The sequence below is a fragment of the Varanus komodoensis genome, unplaced genomic scaffold (genome assembly GCF_004798865.1).
Source record: "Varanus komodoensis strain SLA01 unplaced genomic scaffold, ASM479886v1 scaffold198, whole genome shotgun sequence".
Taxonomy (NCBI): domain Eukaryota; kingdom Metazoa; phylum Chordata; class Lepidosauria; order Squamata; family Varanidae; genus Varanus; species Varanus komodoensis.
The window spans coordinates 101,136-124,534 of NW_025335565.1; the positions used below are offsets into that span (position 1 = coordinate 101,136).

Genomic DNA, 23,399 nt, shown 5'->3' on the forward strand with positions numbered 1-23,399 from the left:
GCCCCTCTTGGCACCAGGCACAGAGGAATCTACGGCCTGCGGAATGTTGCGGCTCCGTTACTGGGGGCAGATGCGCTCCGTGCCTTGATGACGGTTTGGGATCCCACCCCCTGCAAAAGCGGAGGAAATGCGGCGCATCCACCTGTGGTTCCGGGATCCATCTTTTCCTGCCCTCCCCGAGGCAGCGGTTCTGGGGTGGGCGACAGGAAGGGCAGGAAACGGGCGAGGGGGAGATGCACAAAGGAGCATGGGGTAGCGGGAGGGAAAGACGAGAGGAGAACTCCCCCTCCCCGTCCTTGCAGCGGGCAGCGCGCGCGCGTCCGATTCCGGCTCCCCGGGCGCGACCCGACGCTGGGCTTGCATCGCACGAACTTCCCCCTCGGGAGCCTCCCCAGGGAGGCCTTGAGTCCCGAGATCTTCTGGGTCAGTGGTGCGCGGTGCGGGCAGCGGGCCTTGCGTGGGGCAGGAGGGGGGAGCCCCCCGCAGGCGCTGTTGTTGAGGGGTGGTCGGCGCTGCTTCGTGCCCCGGAGCTGCAGCGAGCCGAGCTTCCTTTCCTGGCCTTCAGCATCCGAGGCGCTTCTGGCGGAGCGCAGGATGAAAGGGGGGGGGGGATCCCGCGGCGCCTCGCGCTGCCCGCGCCCCCTCGGCTTCGCTCCCGGGTCAACCTGGCTCCCAAGTCACCGTCGGCCCCACAGCCACGCTCAAGGCAGCCCCACCGGGCGGACCGGGCGAAATCCTGCCTAGCACAGGGGCAGGAGGGGGGCGGCCTAGCTGCTTCCCATTTTCCTCCTGCCCAATTCTCCGCCCGCCCCCCCCCCCCCGCTGTTGTGCAGGTGGAGCCGGAGGTGTCACCTGAACTGGCAGGAGGAAGCAGTGGGAACAGCCGTGCGGGACCAGCAGTTGGCCTTGTATGCCCCCTCTGTCTGCCAGAGGCACCAACAGGGGCGCCAATCGCCTCCATCCTTCCTGGACGGGAGAGCAAAGATTTCCGTGCAGCCGGTCAGTGAAGGGTGGAGACTTGCAGCTGGGTGGGAGAGGAGGGGGAGTACCAGAGAAACCTTCCTCCTCCTCTTCCTCTTGCTTCTGGGGATCTTGACAGGGCCCAGAAGGAGGCCTGCAAAACCCTGTGGTTTGCTTGCCTGCAGTCCTGCTCCATGCAAACACCGAGAAAGATCCACACCCACCCCCTGTTTTGCAAAGGAGAGAAGCTGACGACCTCCCTGCAAGCTTCCAAGGAAGACCATCCCTTGCCTGGGATCTGGGGGCCCTTGGAGATTTGTGCTGGGCTGTGTGCTGTCTGACTTGGGCAGCCCGGTGGGCACTGGCCCCCTTGCTCCTACAGGGCCCCCCTTGCATCGGCTGTCCAGAAATCTCTGCACTGCAGGTGGGGCAGCTGTGGGCTGCCCGGCAGACAAACCGCCTCCCCATGGCTTCCTCTTCCCCCTCCCATCTGATCCCGCCACAGGTATCGCTGGTGAGGGGCGAGCATGGAAAGACCACTCTGCCATGAGGGCCTGTGCTTCCACATTTGCAGTGGCTCCCTTACCTTCTGAAATCTCTTTGTCTTCATACAGCAAACACAGGTGTCTTTGCCAGGGCTGTGGGATGAAGAGTACACCTCTGGGAGCTGCCTGGAGAGGACGGCCAGCCCTGGTGCCAGTACTCCCAGGGATTGCTCTGTCCTTCTAGTCCGGAGGACATGGCCATCTCTGGAGGGGCTTCCAAGCCCTGGGCTCTCGGGAAGCCAAAGAGCTGAGTCACTGGGCCTGGAACATGCCTGAACCACATGGGTTGCCATGTCCTTTGAGGCTGTTCTTTCTGCAATTTTGACTCCAGGTCTCCACGGTCACTCCCAGTGCACAAGTATTCAGGTTCCTTTCTGTACAGATTCATGGTAACAGGTTCCTTTCATCTGTCTGTCATTATTTCCTATTAAAATTTCACCCTCAGTACTTCATTCATGAAAATTACTCCCGTTTCCTTTGGAGGGGATGGTGCCTTGCCTAGCAAAATGCCGACAAATCCAATTTAAAATCCCAGGAACATGCAGGCAAGGAAAAACCTGTTTTGGCAGCCCACATGCAGTGGGATAGGGGTGACTTTCCAGGCACTGGACTAGAAGCAGCAGCCAATTCAGGGGATTCCCAGTGGAATGCGCTGCCCAGCCTGACATTTCCATTTCGCCATTTTCCCAAGCAGGAGATTGGCAGGACCGGGCGAATCGTGGGGATCCACCTTCCCTTTCAGCAACCCAAGAGAGCGTGAGGTGAGGAGAGAGACCTTCAAGGCCGCAGGGAACTGAAGAAGCCTGACACGGGCCAGGTAAGGACAAAGGAGGAAGGAGGAACGGGGAAGGGGAAAGGTTCATTGTGGGGTGAGAGTGAAGAATTCTTCTGCATGTATTGTGTGTATAACTGGGAACCCCTGATTAAAAGATCCTGCCCTTCACTAACAAACTTCCATTCAGATGTGGGCCAAGTCCGTCAGAGTGTGGCGCTGGCTATTCTTAATGCTGTGCTCAGCAGAGCAACCTCAGTTAATCACCATCATCTGCGTTTGCCGTCCATGAAGCGGTTGCTTGCAGTCCCAGTCCCAGCTCCTGTCGGAGCCCCTTGGTGGAGCTGCACACCCTGCAGTTCAAAACAAGACTCAGGCATGGCCTGGAGGTGGGCTTTCCTGCCTGCTACAGCAGATTGACCTCATGAACTGAGGGTTGCTGTTCTCCACTCCATTGTAAGTGCCTCAGCAGATGAGTGTCTCTCCTTGAGAGTGATCCTGGATCTGGCAGATCGTTTCTTTGGGATCCCCAGAACCTCAGAGCCCATTGCCAGGGGCCACAGCCAGCTCCAATTCCATGCATTTGCTGGTAGGATTAGGGTAAGGGTTGCTAAAAAAAAAAAAAAATCCAGTGAGGAAATAGTGACATCCAGGAGATGGCCTGGTTCCTGGCCATGTGTGTGTCCCACAGAAAGCTGGTTCAGGAGACCAGTCCATGGTCTGGATCTTTTCCTCTTTTGGATGGGCCCTGTGATTCTCGAAACATTTGTGCCTTTTCTTATGTCACGTTGATTTCCATTGGATGAGAGCTGCAGCAGAGTGTAGGACCCTCCGATCTCTGGCGTGTTTTAGTTGACCCTTTGACTCTCCATGCAACACCGCTGACAATCCTTCCTTCTTACCAGAGAATGAATGTTGCTAGCTACCTAGGTAGAATAGAATTCATCTTAATCTAAATCCTGGTGTATGTAACCTCATTCTGCAAATATAATCCCTGAGGAATCTACATTTTGGAAGGGCAATCGAAGGGGAAAGATGAGAATCTTGGAAATGTTGAAATGAAATGGTGCCTCCTTAGATTGAGTTCAAACGTGTTCCTTGGTTTCAGGTATTAACAGCCAACAATAATTTCATTTTCTCTGTCTTCCCCAGCAAGACTGTAGAAATGATATGGTTCCATGTGCCCTATCATCAGAAACAAGTGAGCCTGAAGTGAGAAAAGGGAGATTTCCAATTTAAAAAGGAGCAAAAAAGCAAGAGTAAAACCAAGAAAGAACAGGAGGAAAAGGTCCTCCATTTCTCAGCATCCTTGTAGGCACTGGACTCTATCGATGTCAAAGATCCCACACTGCAGTGATACCATCAGCACGTAACAAACGTAAAGGGAGCTTCAGAGACCGCAAAGGCCACAGTGAGCATCAGGGATCATATACTTTGGAGAGGCCTTATAGAATTATGAAACTGAGAAGCAGAGACGTTGCTGGTGAAAACCTCACTAAAAATGGAAGACAGTCATATAAATGCATAGAATGTGGAACTAGCCTCACCCAAAGTGGGCAGCGTATGAAACAACAAAAGACTGGGAAGAGGCCACAGAAATGCCAGAAGTGTCAGAAGAAATCCAGGCACCGTAGAAAATTTAATAGGGCCAAGGAAGGAGAAAGGCCATACAAATGCACGGAATGTGGAAAGAGCTTCAAAATGAGTCAGCATCTCATGAACCACCAATTAACACACACTGGGGAGAGGCCTTATACATGCACAGATTGCGGAAAGAGCTTCAGTCAAAGTGGAACTCTGAGGAAGCATCAAAGGACCCACACGGGGGAGAGGCCTTACAAGTGCCAGCATTGTGGAAAGAGCTTCCGCCACACTGGAAACCTTAGTGTGCATAATAGGATCCACACTGGGGAGAGGCCTTACAAATGCATGGAGTGTGGAAAGAGCTTCACTGAGAGTGGAAAACTGACAACACATCAAAGGACCCACACTGAGGACAGGCCTTACAAATGCATGGAATGCGGAAGCAGCTTCGCAGAGAGCGGAAAACTTCGAAAGCATCAAACGACCCACACTGGGGAGAGTCCTTACGCATGCAGGGAATGTGGAAAGAGCTTCAACGACAAAGGCATTCTTAGTGCACATCTAAGAACCCACACTGGGGAGAGGCCTTTCATGTGCATGGAATGTGGAAAGAGCTTCAGTCATAGTGCAAGTCTAAATAGACATCAAAGGACCCACTCTGGAGAAAAACCATACACATGTAAGGAATGTGGAAAAAGCTTCAGCGAGTGTGGAAATCTTACTGCACATGAAAGGACCCACACTGGGGAGAGGCCATACAAATGCATGGAATGTGGAAAGCGCTTCCATCAAAGTGCAAGTCTTCGTACACACGAGAGGATCCACACTGGGGAGAAGCCATACAAATGTACAAAATGTGGAAAGAGCTTCAAACGAAATGGACATCTTATTGTACATAGAAGAACCCACATTCGGAAGAGCCAGAAAGATGAATGAGACTTGGAAGGAGCCTCATTCAGCATGGGACACTTACTAATCCTTGCAGAAAGCTCACTGTGCAGAGGCCACGTAAATACATGCAGTGTGGAAAGAGCGTGCTTTCAGCGAGTCTTAAACGGTAAAGGTAAAGGTTTCCCCTTGATGTTACGTCCAGTCATGCCTGACTCTAGGGGGCGGTGCTCATCTCCATTTCCTAGCCGAGGGAGCCAGCGTTTGTCCGCAGACAGTCTCCGTGGTCATGTGGCCGGCATGACTAAACACCGAAGTGCACGGAACGCTGTTACCTGCCCACCGAAGTGGTACCTTCTTATCTACTTGCATTTGCATGCTTTCAAACTGCAAGGTTGGCAAGAGCTGGGATGGAGCAACGGGAACTCACCCCGTTGTGCAGATTCAAACCGGCAACCTTTCGATCAACCAGGCCAGCAGCACAGAGGTTTAAACCACTGCGCCACCTGCGAATCTTACTACACATTAAAGGACCCACACTGGGGAGAAGCCTTATCAATGCACAGCCTGTGGAAAGAGTTTCAGCCACAGTCATCATCTTTCTGGACTGCAAGAAACACAAGGAGGAAACCAGGGTGCAGAGGAGGGCAAGAAAAATGATCCTGAACTTGGAAACTCTGCCTGATGAGGAGGGACTGAGAGAACTGGGCTCATGGTCAGCCTTGAGAAGAGAAGACTGAGGGGGGACATGACATCCCTCTGTAAGCCCCTCAAAAGCTGTCACAACAAGCAAGGCCAAGATCTCTTCCTGTTGATTCCAGAGTGTGGGACACAGAATAACCCATTCAAGTTGTTAGAAGCCAGATTAAGTCTAGGTAGAAGGGAAACTTTCCTCACGGTCAGAGCAATGTTAGAGTGGAACCAGCTCCCTGGAGTGGTTGTGTGTTCTCCCATGCTAGAAACACTTGAGGTGAACTGGACAGCCATCTGAGTGGGGTGGTGTGAAATGGTGTCCTTCAAGAGCAGGGAGTTGGACCTGATGTCTTTCATGGCCCCTTCCGGCTCTACTCTTCTATGACTCTGTAAACTTTTTTAGGAAAGACGTGAACGAAGAGGTGTAGGGGATGCTGCTATTGTGGTTCTTCTTAATGCAGTATGTAGATACAAAACATGGCGGCTGCATCCTGGAACCATGGAGCAAAATGAACTGCAGAAAACCAGCATAATCAGAGGATAGTAGGGTTGGAAGGGATTGGGATAGTAGAGTTTCTTGGTGCCCCTCCTTGGCATTTCAGGGCAGGGCATGGCCTCTGACACGCACGGGCCCTTCCCTTCCCCCAAGGCCTGGGAGACAGCAAAGGGGTACTCCTTACCCATGCTGAACAGAGACCATGCCCAGGCCGGGGTTTCTGCGGGAATCCATTCTAAGGGTGAGATTTGCAAAACTGTCGGTGTGGAATTAAGCGTGAAAGTGGTTCCAGTGGGCCTCTCTGCTCATCCAGAAGGATTTAATGAGGGCCCTTTGGTTATTCACTCACTGTGTACCTCACTTCCTTCCGCTGTCCCTTTAAGCAGTTTGGAAACTCAGAAATCCAGCGCTCCCAATCAAAACAACAGTTCAGTCATGAAATGGTTCAGAACTGGAAGGACTGGGTATCTAAGGAAACACCTCTTCCCAGTTAAACCTGCCTGACCTCTTAGATGATCATCTGAGGCCTTCCTGAAGGAGCTCCCTCAGGAAATGTGGGTGGTGACAAGGCCTTTTTGGGAGTGGCGCCCTGACTGTGGAATGAGCTCCCCCAAAGAGGTTTACCTCCCCCCCCCCCGGCAATTATTTTCATTGCCAGGCAAAGACCTTTTCTATTTCTTGGTATTTTAGCTGCTACATTGTTTATTTTTCATTGTTTTTTCTCAGCCTTGTGTCATGTAATGTTTCGCGCTAAGTATTTAACTGGATTTGTGGTTCTTTCACATCCTGAAATCTTTTTTATACTTTCCTCTTCCTGCTTTGTCCCAAATTTTAGTGTATTTGTTTTTTTTTTCTTATTGATCTTGTCAGATGAGTAGTGTCCAAATGTTTCAATTTGCTCTATTATGTACTGTATGGACTGATGTGGATCTAGAATGGTCAAAACTATGATGTCAGCATAACATTTCATTTTATATTCTTCTCTGTTTTAAAGCTTTTAACTTTGGGGTCTGGTCTGGTCTGGTCTAGTCATGTCTGCTCTAGTCTTGTCTCTTTGCTACAATTTCCAATACAAGAATAAATTTAAAAAAATGAAAAAGGACATCCTGGGTGTGTTTTCTTCTCCATTTGAAAGCTATTAGTTAATACACTGTTAATTAAAATCTTAGCATGTTGTTTAGCATAAATTGCTTGAATCCAATTCATAAAGCCTGAGCCACAGTGGAAGTACTGGAGGGTTTTCATTAAGAAAGACCAAAACATGTTATCCAAAGCTTTCTCTGCATCTGAAAAGAGAAATGCCGCTTTCCTTCTCTTCATCTTAACCCATTCAAATGCATCAATTGCAAAGCGTATATTTATCTTTATTTATCTATCAATTTATATCCTGCCTTTTTCCTACAAAGGGCTCAAGACAGCTCACATCATTCTCCTCCTCCATCTTATCCCCACAACAACAACCCTGTGGGGTAGGTTGGGCTGAGTGTCTGTGACTGGCCCAAAGTCCAGTATATTACAAAGTATATTATTTTTCATGTATCTTTTTGGGAAAAATCCCTTCTGATCTGTATGAATTGGCTTTTCCTATAGATTTTCTTAATCTCTCTGCCATCACTGAAGTAAAAAGTTTGTGGTCCACATTTAATAGGTTGCTAAGAATGTGGTGATATGGGAATATTGCCTTCTTTATGTATCAGCATTATATGAGCTTCCTGCCATGTTGGCAGTAATAGTCTCTCTGCTTTAATTTCATTCATTACTTGTTGGAGTACTAATATTAAGTTTTCTTCTAAGCACTTGTAATACATAGCAGTAAATCCATTAGGACCAGGTGGTTTTTAAGATTTTCTAATAGCTTGCAATAATTCTTGAATGGTAAATTGTATCATTCATTATGTTCCTCTGCTCAGGGGTCAATTTCTCAAGGTAAGTTTCTGGGCTGATGGGCAGGAGAGAGGGAAGAGGTGGAGAAGGAGTCCAAAACTGAGAGGGGTTCTTGGGGGGGGGGGGGGAAGAAGAGGGGAGATTTTGCAGCTTCCCCTTGGCCTTGCAGTGGGGAGGTCACTCCAGGTTTGATTCCAGCTTGCTGGGTGCGCAGCACCGCAGGGGTAGCATTGCAGGATCCGTCCCTCTTCAGACGGACTTCAGCCCCAGGCTATTCTGGGGCAGAGGGGCGAGCCGTGCACGGGGCAGGAAGAGGTGGGAGTTCCTTCTTCACGACACCACAAAAGAAAAAGGGCTCCTCAGGAGCTCCCGGCAGGCTCTGGAGTGGTGTGGGGGCGGGGGGGGGGGGCAATTGCTGTCCCGTTTCGTGCCCCAGAGCCGGACCGTCTTTGCATTAAGCAGCTTCCCGCCGCTGCGCAAAACGAGGATGGGGAGGCCGGTGCTCCTGGCTCTCCCAGCTGGGGCTCAAGGCAGACACGGCCTGGATCCGTGGGACCCAGCGGGAAGGTGAGCTCAAGGGGGTGGGAGAGGGGAGAGGCGGTGGGCCGGAAGGCGAGAATGGGAGGGGGTTTCAGTGGGGAGCGCCCGGGGTCGGTCCCGGCTCCGCGGATGCTGCAAAGCGCCGCGATCGCGATCTTCTCCTCTGGGAGGCCCTCTTTGGAAGGAGTTCAGCCCCGGGATATTCTGGGGCAGCGGGGCCAGGGGCAGAGGGGCGAGCCATGCACAGGCAGGAAGAGGTCGGGGTTCCCACTGCCCCAACCCCACGGAAGCAAAAGCCGTGCCTCAGGAGCTCCCGACAGGCTCTGGGGAGCGGGGCGGCGTGGGGGCGCGGGTGCGGTGGCTGCCCCGCTTCGTGCCCCAGAGCCGGACCGTCCTTGCATGAAGCAGCTTCCCGCTGCCGCGCAAAACGAGGATGGGGAGGCCGGTGCTCCTGGCCCTCCCAGCTGGGGCTCAAGGCGGTCACTGCCGGGGCCTCCTCCGGGAGAAGCGAGCGGTTCTTCCAAGGCGCCTCCTGGAGCCTCCTCCGAGGAGGGGCAGCCCGGCTGCCTCTTGCACTGCCCCCCACGGCTGAGGGACTGGGCGAGTTTCCGCGGTGTGGCTGCTGGTTTGGCCAGAGGGACCTGTCTCCGATCCCCCCTCTGAGCCAGGAGGGGGCTGGGCCCGGCCGAAGCCCCCGGGCAGGGCACACCCCTGGATGGCAGAGGTCCCGGGTTCAATTCGCAGCATCGCCAGTCAGGGTGGAAAACGAATGTGAGATAACGTTGATGCTCTGCTTTCTGTCCTCCCTCCCTCTTGTAAGGTACCTCGGTTGTGCACTTGGTTCTCATCCCCTCCATTTCCTCCTCAGGAAGAATATCTTTTCTCTTTTCCTGAGTGCAGGAACAAGGCTCAGACAAGGTTAAGGAGGATATATTTATTTATTTTATTTGTACACGTATTTATAGGCCGCCTATAACTGCTGAGGCCTTCCTTGGTGGCAATAATCCTTGATAAGAAGGTTGGGATTTGTCCCCAAAGAGAAGCAGAGGTTTAGGCACCAAGGAAAGGAGAGCAAGTGAAGAGAACTCTGTGAAAAAGAAACTACACTTTTTCCTCTTCTTTTGCTTTCTTTCCTACTAAGGGATGCATCCTGCTGCTTTAGGAAATGCATCTTGTTATATGATTTTCTGCCACTGCCAAATAAATATATATATAATGTATGTTAGATAAATGGAAGGTGATCGCTGATGGACAGGCTCGCTCCGCATTGCCTGAGTGCACCTGCAGCAAAGGGAGCTTTGAAAGACCTGCTGGTGTTGCCTCTCTCAGACTGAGGCCAGACGGCGAAAAGAGAGGAACTCTTGCTCTGCCCTGCACACTCGCAACAACAACCCTGTTAGGTAGGCCAGCCTGAGGGGCCGTGATAGGCCCAGAGACAAGCAGTGAGCTTCAGGTCCGAGGTGGGACTAGGACCCAGACTGCCTGAGTCTCCGTCTGGAGTTCCACTGTCTGCACCACCTGAAAGTGCCCCTGGAACAGGCAGCCCCGGTGTGGTGAGCGAGCTCTTGAGTTCCGGGGAAGGCCTGAAGCAGCCGGCCACCCTGGCACCTCCCCACAGGCGAAGAGAGCCAGTTCCGCATCCATGGGGCATTGCCAGGCCCAGGTATCCTTCAAGCAGGTGAGCGCAGGTGACCTTGACCAGCCCCATAGCTAGGAAGGAGAGTTGAGATCTGCATGGATCCTGTGTTTTGAGGAGGCCCAATCAGCTGCTTGGACTGGGCTCAGAGGCACATCCTCTTAGACCAGAGGTCGGCAACCTTCAACACTCAAAGAGCCATTTGGACCCATTTCCCACACAAAAGAAAATGCCGGGAGCCACAAAACCCTTTTGACATCTAAAATGAAGATAACACTGCATATATTGTTTTTTACCTTTATGCTATGTATAAAAAAACTATAGTGCGTTGCAATTATGAAATCAAGGAACTGCTACACATTTTTATTCCTGCATGCAACAAAAACATTTTGAACGCTGGAAAAAAAGACGCTGGGTTGAAAATTACTTTCAATTTTCAAATTGAACAGGCAGCCCCGCTGTGGTGAGCGAGCTCTTGAGTTCCGGGGAAGGCCTGAAGCAGCCGGCCACCCTGGCACCTCCCCACAGGCAAAGAGAGCCAGTTCCGCATCCATGGGGCATTGCCAGGCCCAGGTATCCTTCAAGCAGGTGAGCGCAGGTGACCTTGACCAGCCCCGTAGCTAGGAAGGATGGTTGGGATCCGCATGGATCCTGTGCTCAGATGAGGCTTATCTCAAAGCTCCCACACAGCTTCATGCTTCCTTCTCCTAATATGTGCTCAGCATCATTCCCTCGAACTGGGACATGGACATGCCTGCCTCATGCTGGGAAAGGGTGGCCGGCAATAGAGGGGAAGGCCTTCAATAAGAGAAGGGGAATGGTGACTGGAGGACCAGGTGAAGTCCACCAGGTGATGCTCTTTGGCCAAGGATCGGATCTGCCCCAGAATGGTCTTTCCACTACTTTCTGGCAGTCCCAATTTTGCCGCGCTTCTGGGCAGCCCTAGCTGGAAACGGTCATTTTGGTTGAAGGAGGTGTCACTTTGAAATGGCAAAAATGGCAGAGAGGTCCGCCTGGCGCCGTCATTATTTGTTTTTCGGCGCCAGGTGAAGACCTTTTTATTTAAACGTCATTTTAATTGTTAACAATATTTACTTATTTATCTGGCCAGGGTGACTTCTTTTCTTTTCTTTTCTTTTCTTTTCTTTTCTTTTCTTTTCTTTTCTTTTCTTTTCTTTTCTTTTCTTTATAACTTCTTCTATATCTTTTATATTTTTTATTTATGTTATATTGTTAACTTTAATTTTATATTGTTATTTTTGTATTGTATTGTATTTTATTGTGTTGTAAGCCACCCCGAGGCTTCAACAAGGGGCAGCATAGAAATGTTCCAATAAAAAAAAAAAAAAAGCGGACCTCTAGATCGTTCCCCAACTGGCTGACAAACTGGACTCAGGGGGCATTCAGGAATAGCCCATTACTTAGTTAAATAATATTATCCAGCTGGCAGTGCATGTTGTTGGGTATACTCAGTGCTTGAGATCTTGGTGAGGAGAGGAAAGCAGGACATGATCTGTGGATTCTTGTACTGTGACAACCAGGAAAGGAACACGTGAGATGCATGGAATGTGGAAAGGGTCAACACCTTAGGAAACATCAAAGAACCTATAGTGGGGACAGGACTTATAGATGCATACAATGTGGAAAAGGCTTTACTCAACATTGGATTCTTACTATGCATCAAAGCACCCACACTGAACAGATGCTTCTTAATTTATGGAATTTGAAAGCGCTTCAGTGCCAGTATCATTCTTCATATACATCAAAGAAAGCACCTTGTGGAGAGGCCATAGAGATCCATATCATGCGGAAAGAGCTTGGTTTGAAGTAGTAATCTTCCTACACATCAAAGAACTCAATCTGGTTGAGGGCATAGAAATGCATCGAATGTGGACTGCAGACACGAAAGAAGTCTTTGTGAGCATGAAAGCACTGATACAGGGAGAGAGCGATTGAAATTTCCACAGTATGTCAACAGCTTCAGCAATTTTGAGGATTACGCTATGCATCAAAGAACGCACTCAGGTGGAAAAGCGGGCCTCGCTGGGCTGGGCTGGGCTGTGGGCAGAGTGGCACATTTTGGACACGTTTGGACAAAGTGCTTCACGACCTGCTGATCAGGAAACAGCTGAAGATGGGCAGCATGGAAGAGCAATCAGGTCCATCTCTGGCTTCACAATCAGATTTGGAAACTGCTTCTAAGTGGCACCTCCTCAGGTGGGAAGGCTGGGCCAGACCTTTTCAAGCTTTGTGCCAGGGACTTGGGCAAGGAGGTGCAGGGAACGCTGGTCAAACCTCCAGACAGCAAATACCCTCGTAGTCTGTCTCAATCACTCTAGCCACAGGCCTCCACAAACTTGAAACAGAGGAAAAGACTCAATAAAAACGCAGAGCTATTTCAGATACAAAAAGTCATAAAGCAGTAAAATCCATAAACATTACAGTAGCATTATAGTCATTATTGGAACCTACCAAAAATCACACATCCACTCTGTTGGAACAATGCAGTAGAGATCATCACAACCTCGGCAGCACAGAAAGGAACTGAGACCATGTCACCCAGAACTGGTACTGGGAGAAGTTTCGGGGCACTCAGTGCCTGAGCGCTGCTGCAAATCTGACAAAGAGGGGAAGGAAAGTGGCCATCAGGCAACCCATACAAGCCCCTCTTCTGGTTGGCCAGTTGTCTGAGAGAGGAAGTCCTTTGTACAAGTCCCTTGCCCCAAGGGAGGTGCTGAGCGGAGCATTTGTGCGAAATGATGCTGCGGCAATGAGGCAGTTTGATTGCCAGAAGGACTGATATAATCTGACAGCGTTATAATATGATTGAATTGGCAAAAGAACTGTTATAATTTATTTTTTATTTATTTTTATTTATTTTTCGATTTATATCCTGCCTTTTCCCTACAAAGGGCTCAAGGCAGCTTGCATCATTCTCCTCCTCCATCTTATCCCCACAACAACAACCCTGTGAGGTGGGCTGGGCTGAGAGTCTGTGACTGGCCCAAAGCCACCCAGTTGGCTCCATGGCTGAGCGGGGACTCGAACCCAGATCGTCTGAGTCCCAGTCCCACATCCCTCATTCCATTTGCGATCAGGGCCCAGAATCTGGGTGAGCGATTCCAAGCCCAACTCCATCCGGAAATATTGTATGGCTCATTCCTTTTTAATCTTAATAATTTGTTGCACGGTCTTGGAAGATGTATATAAGAATTGGGATAATCCCCAGTGTCCCCACCTCCCAATATCCTTATAGCTTTGCTTCAGGGCGGCACACACTGTGCCAGACCAGCCCTGTTCTTTAAGATTTGGTTGGAAGAATGTCCATTGCGGTGACTACACAAGCACCACTTGCATGGAGTGAGTCATCCAGAATTTCCAGGGGATCTGAGGACTTCAGATGTTGGTCCCTGGGAAGTAACCTCTTGGGCTTCAGTAAGGGCAAATTTATTTCTTCCTGAATCTTCTCCTTCCAGTGTACGCTTTTGTGTCCTTGAACAGTCAGATTCTTTGATGGGATCATAAAATTGGGAACACTCATATACATACATGGGACTGGGGATAAAAGCCAAAATCGGAATTCATATCTGTTCCATTACATGCATGTATATATTTATTTAAAACATTTATTTACCATATGCTGCCAAGGACTTGGGACGGTCTTACAATAAAACAGAGTGGAGCACAGCATCCAAGTTGATTTTCTGTGCAGTAAAATCCCCACAATAAAATCACACTCAAACCTTAAAATACTGCGAAATTTAAAAAGGTTTTGGCTGGGTGCCATAAAGAATAAAGTGTCGGCACCAGGCAAACCTCTCTGGGGAATGTATTCCATAACTGGGGTGCCACTGCAGAGAAGGCCCTTCTCCAGGTTGCCCCAGGCCGGTCTTCCCAAGCAGGCTGATCCCTGGGGGACCCATGGCCTCAACCTACTCAAGCAGAGAAGATCCATTTCACAGCTCCAGGTCAGTGCCAGGTGATTCCAGGTGCTGCTGGCCTTCCTCCATGTCTCCCCAGCCAGTTTTTTTTTTGGGGGGGGGAGTTCCCTCTTCTTGCTGTCTGGATGGGGGTTGTCCCCAGAGGGCCTGTAGGACCTCCTGGGCAAGGTCTGGGAACTGCTCCCCTCCTTTATCACCCGGGGGAGGCAGTGGCATCCCCCAAGCCCTTCAACTTCTCCTCAAAGAGGGACACCAAGTGTAAGCTGCCTCAGTGGGATTTGCCATCTGAATGGTGCCTCCCCCTCCCTTTGGGCTTGGGAAAGTTGGAAGGACTCCTTGCTGGCAGTTTAGGCCAGGCCCCTGTTAGGGATGTGCTGGGTCAGTTCTAGAACACACGAAGGTTTGTGTTGCGGTCCTTCCTCCGCTTCAGCAGGAGCATATCTTGCCAGGGGGGTGAATTATATTCCAACTGCGCAATTCTGAGTGCCATGCCCAGTCCTCACCCCCCCCAACACACACACACACACACACACACACACACACACACACACACACACACACACACACACACATCAAGAACGATGCAGAGAAACTGGAGATGATTCAGAGACGATGGCCAATATGGTCAGGGTGCTTGAGGCAAAGCTCTCCTTGTGGGAGGAGGCGCTCTCCGCCTTTCACAGGGTGGCCTGAGTGCGGAGAGTTGCCGAGGAGCTCCGGCGGGGGGGGGGGGTCCCACCCCCGCTTGGGCATCCTGTGGACTGGTTGCCCCCGTGTGGCCGTAAGGATGCACTGCACCGCCCTCCGGACCGATCCAGCGGGGCTTTTCTTCTGTTCTCGTTCTCAAGCCTGGCGTGGCGCAGGGCTTGGGCTGCTGGTCTTTGGCCCCTTCCCGTGATTCTTTTCATCCCCGTTTGGCACCAGGCGCAGAGGAATCTGCGGCCAGCGGGATTTTGCGGCTCCGTTACTGGAGGCAGACGCGCTCCGTGTCTTGGTGGCAGTTCGCGAGACCCTCCCGTGCACAACCGAAGGAGATGCGGCGCATCCAGCTGCGGATCCCGGATCCATCTTTTCCTGCCCTCCCCGAGGCGGCAGTTCCGGGATGGGCGCGCAGGAGAAGCAGGAAACGGGTGGAGGAAAGACTACAAAGTCGAGCCTGCCTCGGTGGTCGCTGGAGCGGGATCGGCTTGGTGGGATCCGCGAGGCGGCAGAAAGGTGGGCTCGTGGGGGAGGGAAGGGAAGGGTCCAGGGGGGGGGGGGGGGGGGGGGGGGGGGGAAGGGCCGAGGAAGAGCCTCCTCCCACCCCGGCTTTGCAGCGGGCAGAGCGCCGGGGTCTCATCCTGGAGAGTGCGGCAGTGAGACGTACTTGGAGAAACCCGCGGGAAGGTGGGCTCATGGGCGGAGAGGTAAGGGGCGGGAGAGGGGGATCAAGGGAGAAGAAGGCCGGGTTAGGAGGGGTTGGTGGGAGGGAAAGCAGAGGGGCGAGCCCCCACACTTCTGGTGTGACAGCGGGCAGAGCGCCGGGGGTGTGATCCGGACTCCCCGGGTGCAAAGCGCCACAGGGTCTTCATTGAACGATCTTCCCTTCTCGGGAGCCCTCCTGAGGAGGACTCGAGTCCCGGGACCTTCTGGGGCAGCGGGGCTCGGTGCAGAGGAGCGGCCTTCCATGGGGCAGGAGGAGGGGAGAGCTCCACGCAGGCGCTGGTGTCCTGGGGCGGGATGTGGGGCGCTGGGCAGGCGCGGAGCTGCGGGGAGCCGGGCTGGGCTTCCCTCGGCTTGAACAGCCGCACCTCCCTCCGTCCTGCCGTCGCGCAAGATGGGGCCGAGGCTGCGGGGCGCGGCGGGAATCCGGGCAGGCACCTCTCGGCCTCCCCAGGTCGGGCTCGAGGCGGATCCTGCTGCAGCTGCTGCGCCGGGAAAGCGGTTCGCAAGGGGTCGTTCCTGGGAGTGTCCCAGCGCCTCCGCAGGGAGGGGGCAGCCCTGGCGGCGTAGGGCTTCATCCCCTCCCCGCCTGGCCCACGTGGTCCTCCCAATATGGGGCCAGCATGAATCCCTGTGGGGGTGGCCCCGAAGCAGGCCGTGTGTGCCAGAGGGACCCCCGCTCGGATCCCTCCTCGGAGCCGAGGCCGGGAGTGAGGCCAGCCGCGGCTCCATGCAAGGCCCGCCCTCTGAGCTCGAGGTGCCGGGTGAGATTTCCTGCACCGTCGGCCGGCTTGAAAAAATTACTCCCCAACTGTGGGTCTCGTAAGCCTTCAGCGCCCCCTTGTGGGCCCAGCGCCTCACTGCAGATGGGGCGGCTTCCCAGCTTCCTCCTTCCCTGGCCATCCCCCCACCCTGAAGCTGGAAAGCTGAAGCTGGAAAGGCGTCCATGCCCCTCTGAATGCCTGGCAGGGGTGGAGCATGAACAGCCATGGGGCCCGAGGGTAGCCTGGTTTCCACCTCTCTGACTCCCTCCAGGCAGCAGCAGTGGGGCACCGATCCACCCCCCTGCCTCCTGGTGCTGGAGTTCCCCACTGCTGTTTGGCTCGGTGACCTGCTGGGGGGCAGGGAACGAATGTCCGTGCCTGGTCCCTTTCCAGGCAATGTGGCCCGATGTCAACAGGTCCCAGGGGGCAGGCCATGAACTCCCCGCTGGTTTACACCCCTGCACACCTTCTGGGTGCAGCCATCAAGAGCATCCACACCCCACCCCATTTTCCAAAGAGACCCACGCCCTCCCTGCACATTTCTGCAGGTTTCGGGGAAGAGCCGCTGGCATGTGTGTCGGGACCTTCTCTCGGCTGGAGCAGGGGGCCTCTGGGCGGCCTTTATCAGCATCCGCCTTGCCTTCTTTCCTGTTGGTGCCCAGGATGGGGAGGGGGCAACGGGGGTGCGGCAATCATCAGTCTGGTGCTGCGTCACTTGGATGGGGAATCCAGCAGTGCCTCCTCTTCACCCTCGGCCGAGCAGTTGCTTTCCCCCGAGTCAGCCTGGCTCCCCAGTCACAGCTGCCCCCACAGCAGTCCTGCCAGGTGTACCGGGTGAAATCCTGGATGGAGTGGCCAGCCCCCCCCCACCCCCCAGCCTGGCTGCAGGTGGGGCAACTTCCCAGGTTGCTCCTGGCCCAGTCCTCCCACTCTCCTGCTGGGCACTGGACTAGAAGCAGCAGCCAATTCAGGGGATTCCCAGTGGAATGCGCTGCCCAGCCTGACATTTCCATTTCGCCATTTTCCCAGGCAGGAGATTGGCAGTGCCGGGCGAATCGTGGGGATCCACCTGCCCTTTCAGCAACGCAAGGGAACGTGAGGCAAGGAGAGAGACCTTCAAGGCCACAGGGAACTGAAGAAGCCTGACACAGGCCAGGTAAAGACAAAGGGGGAAAACAGGCCAGGAAGGGGAAAGTGTTCATTGTGGGGTGAAAGTGAAGAATTCTTCTGCATGTATTAGGTATATAAGCAGGACCCCATGACTGAAAGTGGAATGGGAAGTTGCTTTCCTCCCCTTTTCGTCCCCGTGTTGCCTGCACACTCCTCACCCCTCACCTCTCTCGTCTCTGGGCAGGGGAGGCATTCCAGGAGCAGCTGGGCAGCCGTCCCTCTGGGATGCCTTCACTGGCGCCCTGGTGGAGCAGGGCTCGGTGCAATGGCCTTCCCGGCCCCTTCCTGCTCTGCTGTTCTGGGATTTGGTGAGCGCACCATAAGTGAGCCTGGAAGCCGGTGTGTGGGGTGGGGTGGTGCTTGCCTTGCTCTGGCTGCACTGGAGAGATCCCGTCTCACTTTCCCCCTGCCACGGTACTCGCTGGGTGCCCGCAAGCCACATCATGACTCCATGCTGGAGCACATGCCTTGGACTAGAGACTGCGCTCACTAATGAACCTCCATTCCAGATGTGGGCCAAGTCCGTCAGACTGTGGCGCTGGCTATTCTTACTGCTGTGCTCAGCAGCGCAACCTCGGTTAATCACCGTCGTCTGCGTTTGCTGTCCATGAAGCGGTTGCTTGCAGTCCCAGTGCCAGCTCCTGTCGGAGCCCCTTGGGGGAGCTGCACACCCTGCAGTTCAAAACAAGACTCAGGCATGCCCTGCAGGACTCCAAGGCCACATCCAGGTGGGCTTGCAGTAAAAACAGGAGACTTTCCTGCCTGCTACAGTGGGTCGGCCTCATGGACTGATGGCTGCTGTTTCAGAGTGCATTGTAAGTGCCTCAGCAGATGAGTGTCTCTCCTTGACAGCAACCCCCGATGTGGCAGATCGTTTCTTTGGGATCCCTGGGGCCTTGGAGCCCACTGCAGGGGGCTCGACCCAGGTTCGATTCCACACATTTCCTGCAAGGGTTATGATGAGGGTTCGGGAAACATTCCTGTGCAGAATAGTCCATTTCATACGAGCTGTGTAGGATTCTACATGCTCTGATCAAATCTGTTTGACCAAACCTTTAAGTCTCCATGCAACATCCATGACTATTAGTTTTCCTTTCTTACTGGAAAACCAATGTTGCCCATCCACCTACGCAGCATAGGATTAAGCTAAGTCTCAGTGGGTTTAAGCTCTTCTCTGTAAATGCAACCCTTGAGAAATGTAGGTTTCAGCAGGACATTCAAAGGGGAAAAGTGGGAATATTGGAGATGCTGAAAGGAAAGATGCCTCCTTAGATTGAGTTCAAGCGTGTTCCTTGGTTTCAGGTATTAACTGCTAACAAGAATTTTCTTTTCTCTGCCTTCCTAAACAGGCCAGCAGCAAGACAATAGAAATGATATGGTTTCAGGTGCCCTCTCATGAAGTGAGAGAAGAGACATTTTCAATTTAAACAGGAGCAAAAAAGCAAGAGGAAAGCCAAGAAGGAACGGGATGAAAAGGTCCTCCATTTCTAAGCATCTCTGCAGGCACTGGGCTTCATCAACACTGTAATGATCCTATCAGCACATGAATAAAGTAAAAGAGCCTCAGAGACTGCAAAGGTCATAGTGATAATAAGGAATTGTAAAATTTGAGGAGGTCATATGGAATCATGGAATGGAAATGGAGCTTCAGCGCTGGTGGAAGCTTTAATGAAGATGGAAGAGTCCTCCCTGAAGAGCAGCCGTATCCATGCTTGGAATGTGGAAAGAGCTTCACCCAAAGCGGTCAGCTTACGAACCATCGAAGGACCCACACTGGGGAGAGGCCCTTCAAATGCATGGCATGTGGGAAGAGCTTCAGAATGAGTCGGCATCTCATGAACCATCAACTAACTCACACTGGGGAGAAGCCTTACAAGTGCATGAAATGTGGAAAGAGCTTTACTCAAACGGCACATCTGAGAACACATGAACGGACCCACTCTGGGGAAAGGCCGTATGAATGTATGGAATGTGGAAAGTGCTTCAGTCTTAATGGACATCTTACTAGACACCAAAGAGCCCACACAGGGGAGAAGCCTTACAAATGCATGGAATGTGGAAAAAGCTTCCCCCGAAGTGGAAGTCTTAATACACATCAGAGGATCCACACTGGGGAGAGGCCATACGAATGCACGGTATGTGGAAAGAGCTTCGGTCAGAGGGGAACACTTACTCTGCATCAAAGGACCCATACTGGGGAGAGACCTTACAAATGCATGGAATGTGGAAAGAGCTTCAGTGCCAGTAGCGGTCTTCATATACATCAAAGAACCCATGCTCTGGAGAAGCCATATAAATGTGTGGAATGTAAAAAGAGCTTCACTCGAGTAAGAGATATTCAAGCACATGAAAGGACCCACACAGGGGAAAGGCCACACTAATGCATGGAGTGTGGAAAGAGCTTCAGAGAGAATGGAAACCTTCTTGTACATGAAAGAACCCATGCTGGGAAAAGCCAGGTAGATGCATGAAAACTCAAAAGAGCGTTGGTCACCATGGGACACTTAGTAATCATCTAAGAAAGCTCACTACACAGAGACCATGTGAATGCATGCAGTGTGGAAAGAGCTTTGCTTTCAGCGGGAAAAAAAACCCACACTGAGAAGAAGCCTAATAAATGCACAGAATATGGAAAGAGGCTGAGCCTGAGTTGTCTTCTTTCCGGACATCAAGGAACACACAAGAAGAGAGCCATGCAAATACATTGCACGTGCAAAGAAGTCCACTGCCAGTGGAAGTCCTCCTCAACATTAAAGCACACCTAGTGTGTAGAGGCAATACCTAGGCATGGCATGTGGAAAGCATGTCTGTCGAGTTGGCAATCCTTCTGAACATCAGAAAATCCACACTCGATAGGAGCCATGGAAATCCATGCAGTGTGGAATGTGGTTCAGCGATGGAGAACATAGTTCCCAGCGTGGATATCCCCACGCTGGAGGGAAGATGGTGCAATGCATGGAATGTGGAGAGAGTTTTGGAGATGGGACAGGCTTCGTACGCACCAAAGTACTAATAGGGGAGTGAACCTACACAAATCCCATGGGTGTGGCCAGAGCTTTAGTGCTCATGGGGATTGTGCCCCACATGAATGAACCACATGGGAGTAAACCCAGGAATATGGGGAGTGTGGGAGGAGCTTCACCATTGCTGGATGGTGTCCTGATCCCAGGGCTGCTGGGACAGAGGCCTGGGTTCCAGATGAATACCCAAAGCCCGGTCAATATATGCTGGATCCTGAATTGCTGGAGATCCCCCAGAGCTAGTTCCATAGGAGTCTGGAAAATACGTTCCGTGCTGACTTTGACTAAATGCCCATTGAGTCTGGTGGAATGTTCAGGCGAAGCTCTAGTGAAGAGACTGGTCTGCAGAGAAGTGTGTGCCCATCTCCTCAGCTGCCGGGGCACATGGGCAGGGGGGAAGCGCTGTACCCTCCTGCATGCAGCTGGGATGCCACTGTGTGGGCAGAGCACTGGGCTGCATGGACCTGGCTGAATCCTACCAGAATTCTTCTGTCCGTACCTGCTGAGTTGCCCCTGCCCTTTCCCTACCCTTTCTCAACTGCCCATGTTCTGACTGGCGGACAGATCCCAGCAGGTCTGATGCAGGATTTCATGGCCCTCCCTGACTTTCCCATGCCTGCCTCCTGGGCTGTTTGGAAAGAAGTGGTCAGGGGTTGCAGGTGGGTGCTGCCCTCCAGAGAGCCCTTTTGCCCCGAAGAGGAGGTGTGGAAAGGGCCTCCTCTCACTTGTGCCACACCAATGGCAGAGCTGATGAAACAACTGCAGCCGCACTGGAGACCAACCTCGAACCCCAAAACAGCATTTGGCCACACCGTTACGATCAAGTCAGCTGGACTGGTCTTGAGAGGTCTTCTGATGCTCCAAATGTATGGAGATCTCCTCATGCATACGCACATGAATAGCCACAGTTCCTTCTCTGAATCCCCGGCATAGGCTGTGAGAGGCTGGACATACGAGGGAAGGGTCCTGGAGACACTGTTGGGGGTGGTCCCTTCTTCTGGGGTTGCTGCGAGGTCCTCCATCCAGGGCATGGTTGAGGGAGCTGGCTGGCTTCCCCATCCTTGGAGCATGGGCCTCTGAGTCCTTGGCGCTGAGTCTCTGAACCACCTCGAGGGTACAGCTAGTCTGCTGCAGGAGGCCAGAGGACAACTAGCACGTGGGAGTGCGATTCAGCAAGAAATCGACACCTCGAAGCACAAATGGTGTGTTCTGGACAAGGTGGATGCTTGCACGTTTGAATGAAATAGTCTGGGTTGAAATACAAGTGAGCAGATAAGTAAATAAATGTACACAAGTTAAGTTGCTTTCAGGGGGCCTTCTCTGATAACACATTGTCAGTCCAACTTTTCTGATTATTTGACCTCTGAGCGGTTTCCAAAGTCAAAAATCAAATGCTCATAATAAAAACAAGAGTTTACCCATTAAAACATTGACAACATGGGGCTTCCCTGGACGATGGTCTGGAAACTCCAGTTGGTCTAGAAAAGGGGAGCGAAGCTACTGATGAGGTCCGGTAGATGGGATTATATAAAGCCAGGCTCAATTCAGGGTGTTACCGCTGGTGTTTAAAGCTCTAAACAGCTTGGGGCCAGGATAGCTGAGCGTCCCTTCCCATTTGAACCTACCTTGCTCTTAGATGATCATCTGAGGCCCTCCTGAGGGAACTGAGGGTGATGACAGGAAGACCTCTGCCTGCCTGCTTTCACCAACACACCTCACCCTGGCCAATCCGTAGGGGTTTTTTTATTTTTGCATTCAGGTTCCTTCTCTGGGAAAAGGAGTCCCTGAGCCTGAAGATCTGGGAAGATGGCAGGCTCGTCCCTCTCAAAGGCAGAGCACAGCCAGCAGAGGGATAGTATTAGGCAGCTAGTCTGAATATTGCAATACTGGGCCAGTTCCTCACTGCATTCGGGAATTTCCTACCTCAGACTGTAAAAAGCAGGCATTGCAGTCCATTAAATTTTATAACTTACGATCATTTTAGGTTAATCTGTTACTAAAGCCTGTGATGTGCCATGATGTTTTCCTGATGTCTCTGGTGATTTTGTGAGGCTTCCGTGTTGTAATTTGGTGCCTCGATATGGTTCTTGCATATCACTCTTTCAGTCTTTCGTTCCCCCTCCCTGCAAAGGTGTACATGGCCCCAACTCCTTTAAACCCTCTGTACAGGTCCGGTTTCCCCATAGTCCATCTTAAATGGCTACCCCTCAGCACTGTTGATATTTCGGAATTTCTGTTTACAGTAAATCAACTGTTGAGTGCTTGAATCCATGTATCCATCGCAAGCAGCTCTGACATCCTGGCCACGTCTGTGTGGCTGGGATGATGGACTGTATTGGCCTTCAGTCTGATCCAGTGTGGCTCTTCTGATGTTCGGACAACTTGCATCAAGCAGAGGTTGGACTCCCCCTGCTTGTGGGCCATGTTCTCTGATTCTCTGGATCCCCGTTTTGGCACCAGGTGCACAGGAATCCGGGGCAGGTGTGATTCTGTGGCTGAGCTCTGACAGAATCTCTGTTTTCAATTTGCGAGGAATGAACAGTCAGATTCGTGGGGAAGATCAAAGATTTGAACCTCTGTGGCTTTATTGATCGGTGGCCCACTACCTGCACTCACTAACAATTATGCATTACAGGGTAGAAGTGAACTCGACTGCATAATCACAGCTCATGAACAGACACTTATAACCTGCAAGTCACATACACCAATACGTTAAGTTGGTACAATAGCACCTTGATGTCTTTAGGCATGCCATAATCTTCTAAGCAGAACCATCACCCTGTTGACAAAAGTGCGTATAGTCAAGCCTATGGGTTTCCCAGTTGCAATGTATGGCTGTGAAAGCTGGACGATAAGGAAGGCTGAACGCTGAAGAATTGAGGCCTTTGCATTGTGGTGCTGGAGGAGACTCCTGCGAGTCCCTTGGACTGCAAGGCAATCAAACTGGTCAGTCCTAGAGATCATTCCTGACTGCTCTTTAGAAGGCCAGATACTGAAGATGAAACTCAAATACTTTGGCCATTGAATGAGAAGGAGGTGTGGGAATTCATTGCTGGGTCATGCTGTACTCACGTACCACACGAA

At 52.1% G+C, this 23,399-nt stretch overlaps 1 pseudogene; it reads left to right on the top strand.

Moving 5' to 3' along the window:
* Positions 1-3,840: 3,840 nt before the first annotated feature.
* Positions 3,841-19,781, top strand: LOC123022481 (annotated as a pseudogene).
* The last annotated feature ends 3,618 nt before the right edge of the window (positions 19,782-23,399 follow it).